At 42.8% G+C, this 5,202-nt stretch overlaps 1 protein-coding gene across 1 annotated transcript in view; it reads left to right on the top strand.

Moving 5' to 3' along the window:
• Positions 1–128: 128 nt before the first annotated feature.
• Positions 129–5,202, top strand: part of RAD17 (RAD17 checkpoint clamp loader component) — a 46,589-nt gene continuing 41,515 nt past the window's right edge. Inside the window, exon 1 of the mRNA XM_073679351.1 lies at positions 129–266. The gene's annotated coding sequence lies outside the window, so the exon portion shown is untranslated. The remainder of the gene's footprint in view (positions 267–5,202) is intronic.

Raw genomic sequence — 5,202 nt, 5'->3', positions numbered from 1 at the left:
TGTATATCATTACTGTACACTTAAAAAGATATTAGTAACACACTAGCGTCATAATTACCACATCACAATATTTACGATAAGGATTATACAGAGGAATTATTTATGCAAATTTATGCCCACATCAAATATGGCGCCGCTGGCTTCACCACCATCAGCTGCGCTCTGTCTGCGCCGGTGACGTTGATGTTGGGCGCTCGCGGTGTGAGCAGTTACTGACGGTTTACCGCTACTGCACTGAGCAGGAGGCGGCGTTGTTGTGTTCAGAGGTGAGTACCGGGAGTTGTGTCTGCAGTGTACCAGCCGGGGCTGGAGGAGGAGGAGGAGGAGGAGGTGACATTACGCCTATATACACTGCCTGCTCAACAGTTATATTGGTGTACACCTGTGGAACTACAAGTCCCATCACTCCCTCATACACATGCACTGAGCTAAGAAGAAGAGCGCTGTCTGGTTATTGGTGGGACTGATTACACCTGAGGTGACCCCATCACCGCTGCCCCGCTTGCAGACATTACATGTTAGGAGCATGGACGATGCTGGAGCTGCTTTTTTATTCAGCAGTTTTTTTACAGATTTAAAAACAAAAGTAAAAAATCACAATAATAGAATACAATGCAGAGATATCCCTGATGTGAATACAGTTAAAAACAGCTACAAAAATAATAGAACTGCCACAAAAATAAGCATCAAAGTGGGCACAGAAGGGCGTTATTGAAAGGGTTAAAGAGGTTGTCCACTGCATACTATACTGCCCTGTCGCTTTAACCCTTGTAAACAAGTGTTTTTGTATATACATACTGTTGCCTATGTGCGGCGCTATCGCTCACAGGCATCATGTGACCTCCGGTTGCAGCCTCCTCTGGCATCCGCTGAGGTCAAGTCAAGTTCTGGATTCATGCAGGCGGGACCCAATGCCGCGCTCTCCCCGATTGATGGATTGTGGATGGGGTTTCACGTCACTTATTTGTTTTACGAGTTAAAGGGGTTGTTCCGTCTTAAGCTAAAAGTCTGCAGTCTTTCTATGTATGTGACTGCAGACTTGTGAATCCTTACATCGAACGCACTGCTCATTGTGAGGACTCAATGCAAGTGAATTGAACGAGGCCAGACACGTCTAGTCAGAATGTGGCTTAAAATATGCAGATCACATACTTGCGGTTACACGCCCGCTGCTCCTGGCGTCTGCACTGGAGAATCCTCACAATGAGCAGTGCGTGCAATGTAAGGATTCACAAGTCTGCAGTCACAGAGAGACTGCAGACTTTTAGCTTAAGACGGAACAACCCCTTTAACTCTTAAAACAAATAATTTATTCACATCAGTACAAAGTTGCAATTTGCCAACTTTGATGCCAGCTTTTTTTGATCAGTAACCACTACAGCCAGCCTGAAAGAAAACTGATATTGATGTGGATCTTCCTGTTTTGTGCTGGTGTTATAAGACCAGCGGCCCAAGGTCATTTAACACTTTAAAAAACACCAGTTACTTATTTAAATCTGTGAAAATTGGCTATTTTCTCACTTTTATGCCAGGTCTGCTACCCAGAACACATTTGGGCCAGGATGGAGTAATTGGAATTTGATATGGGGCATCACTACTAGTGTTGAGCGAGTATGTTCTGTTCCGAGTATGCTCGGCAGAGCTCCGAGTATTTACAGCTGCTCGGTGATATGTTTGAATTGCTCCCGTGTGCATGATTTGCAACAGTTTGACAGCTTTATTACATGTGAGGAAGGTGTAAGAAATAAGCATTCCTCACATGTAATAAAACTGTCAAATAGTTGCAAATCATGCACACGGGAGTGATTCAAACATATCACCGAGCAGCTGTAAATACTCGGAGCTCGGCCCGAGCATACTCTGCGAAAGGGTTAACAGAACATACTCGCTTAACACTAATCACTACCTATGTAATGGTGGTGTGAGCTCAGTGGCCCAAAGTAATTTAATGCCCTTCCATGCCCATTTTTGTGCCAGTTTTATCATTTTTGTAGCTGTTTTTAAGTGTATTCACATCAGGGAACCTCGCTGCATTGTATTTTATTATTGGGATTTTTTTATTTTCATTGTTTAACCTGTAAAAAAGAGGGGGGAAAAAAAAGTTGCTGCATAAGAAACCAACTTCAGCATCATGGAACATGTCTTATTGTCATGGCGGAGGCGAGCATCAAGGATTCACGTCTGGTGCTGCTGATCTTGAAGAAATCATCTATCTGATGGGCTACAATGGAATCTCCGCAGACTATGGAGGAAACCTGCCGTATCTGTAGCCAAACATTGTCCGTGGAGGCCGCAGAAACCAGAGGAATCGGTCAACAGACGTCTAGGGCCGTTATAAAGCCCGGTCACACATGGCGGATGGAACGGATAGTTTCATGGAAAATTTTTGCGGTGAACAGTGGCACAAAAAAAAAAAGTCTGCCACGTAACAAAAACTGACAAAGGGGCTCATCCTGCTGTGGACATCTGCAGAAAGCCAAGATGTGCAAAAATAATCTAAGGCCTCATTCAGACGTCTGTTTTTCACATACGTGTTCTATCTGTGTTTTTCTAATCTGTAGAACTGTTCACATCATCACACGTCCGTGGATTTTTGCAAACAGAGTGTCTGCAACAAGAAAAAATTAGCACCTGTCCGATTTTGATCGGAGTCACAGATCAAACTATAAAATGCAGGTCTCACACAGAGCGTGGATGCCATCCTGGCTGGTGACCAGACTAGTGCTGTCTGCTTTTCGTTGACTGTTTCATAGGAGAGGCTTGAGAAATCTTCATCTGTTTTTTTTGTTTTTTTTTTCTTTTTTACAACCTCTAATGAAAATCTGATCCAAAACACTGGTGGAAATCAGTCCGTTTTTTTATGGATGAGAATTAACATGGATGTCTGAGGTGAAGTCCAGAAGTGGTAGAATTTTTCTGACACAAGTCTACAATTCTATAGCAAACTTCTCATGTGGATTGTGCTGCGGATTTTCCATGAATTCTACATGAAAGGAGTGAAATCCACAATGATAATCTGCCACCTTCTCTTTCTTTTGGAATGAATATTTCCACTATGTGTCAATGTGAGGTTTTAAAACTCAGTTCACAAGTATCGTAGTGAAATTAGCAGCAGATTTTAGGTGCAGAATCTTTTTTTGTCTCAATTCAGCCTAAAGCTGCATTTACACTGACAGATATTCGTGAAGTAACGTTCATAAAAGCGCTTTTTTTATTATATTATTTCCTTAATAACAGGCTGCGATCACCTAATGAATGCTTGTTCGTCAGATGAAACTATCTTTTGCCCAGCGCAAAAGATCATCTTTCTCGGCGATGCATCCACCTGTGTAATCTGGACTCGCCCGGCCGAGAATCATGGCAGCTCACGTGCACTGAACGACTTATCACAGATTGCTAATTGCACATCATTTACTTCAGTCTGCCTGTGCAAACCGGCTATTAAATGACCATCAATCAGTAAAGGTTGACTAAATGGCGATTGTATTGTGACGCAGGTCAGTTCTTGTAAACGGACCCTAAGTTTTTGCTGACAGATTGCATATAAAATCTCTATCTGACCAGTAAGAGGTTCTGACTTCTGGAACCATCAACAATCCCCAGAATAAGGCACCGCTGCTTTCAGAACAGCTTTTGGTAAAGTGGATTTGGTTCCTGCTCACAATCGGGTGATGTATAGAAAATACAACGTGGCCTCATTCTCTGCACAGCATCAGGAGGCAGCTATACTGTGCTTTGGAAAAACTGTTGAAGCCTCTTCCTTGTGAGTTCCCAGCAGTTGGATTTCCACTGATCAGATACTGATTATCCTAGAAACATAGAATGTTAGAGTTGGAAGGAACCTACAGGATCATCATGTCCAACTACCTTCTCAATACAGGATTCTCTAAACTATCTCAGACAGATGTCTGACCAGCCTCTGTTTGAAGACTTCAGTTGAAGGAGAACTCCTCATTAATCACCCTCACTGTCAAAAAGTTTTAACAAACCAACAGTCAGTGTCTCAGCTGGGAAAATAGGTTCACACAGGGCAGCGTCAAGCAGATTTACAGGTGCATCTCATTAAATTAGAATATCATCAAAAAGTTAATTTATTGCACTTCAATACAGAAAGTGAAACTCCTATTAAGTCATTACAAACAGAGTGATCTATTTCAAGTGTTTATTTCTGTTAATGTTGATGATTATGGCTTACAGCCAATGAAAACACAAAAGTCATTATGTCAGTAAACTAGAATACTTTATAACAGCTTGAAAAATGTTTTTAAAATCCAAAATGTTGGCCTACTGAAATGTATGTTCAATAAATGCACTCCATACTTGGTCGGGGCTCCTTTTGCATCAATTACTGCATCAATGCGGCGTGGCATGGAGGCGATCAGCCTGCGGCACTGCTGAGGTGTTAGGCTAAGTGCCCATGATGAAGGAATGCTGCATATTTTTTTCTGCATCTCCCTGGCAGGAAAATCACATGCGGATTTCACATGCGTTTTTCCTGCCAGGTACAAGCGTTTGTCAAGCGTTTTTGCATGCGGGTTATCAAGCGCTTTTCCAAGCTATTTTTAGCATCACTTGGAAAGTGCTTGACAACTTGGTCACACTATATAAATCCATGCAACCGGCATGGATTTATATAGTGTGACCAAGTTAATAGTTAAAAAAAGAATAAAAATGGTAAAAAAACAAACATTATACTTACCTTCTGATGGCCCGTGGTCTTCTCTCCGGTGCGTCCGGTCTCTTGTACGGCTCGCTGTGGTGTAAAAGGACCTTCCATGACGTCATTTAGTTATGTGACAGGTCACGCGACCGCTGACGTCAGCTGTCGCGTGACCTGTCACATGACTAAATGACGTCATGGAAAGTCCTTTTACACCATCGCGAGCCACCGGGGAGCCAGGACGCACCACAGAGGAGACCGGGGGACATCGGAAGGTGAGTATAATGTATATTTTTTTATTTTCAATTCTTTTTTAACTATAGGTACTATGGTACCCGGGTCTGGAGGAGAGTCTCCTCTTCTCCAGACCCAGGTACCATCCGCACATTGAATCGCTTAATATCCGCATGTGCACATGTAGTCATGCGGATATTAAGCGATTCAATGCAAGTCAATGGCGGCAATTACGCTGCGTGTCCACAAAATTAATGGACATGCTGCGGATTTTTCCGCAATGATAATCCGCAGCAGCGGATCCACAG

This window comes from Phyllobates terribilis, unplaced genomic scaffold (assembly GCF_046119375.1).
Source record: "Phyllobates terribilis strain yellow unplaced genomic scaffold, ASM4611937v1 Scaffold_1__5_contigs__length_1240528914, whole genome shotgun sequence".
Classification (NCBI taxonomy): Eukaryota; Metazoa; Chordata; class Amphibia; order Anura; family Dendrobatidae; genus Phyllobates; species Phyllobates terribilis.
The sequence above is the reverse complement of the archived record's forward strand: the minus strand, read 5'-3'. Positions and strand labels throughout refer to the sequence as shown.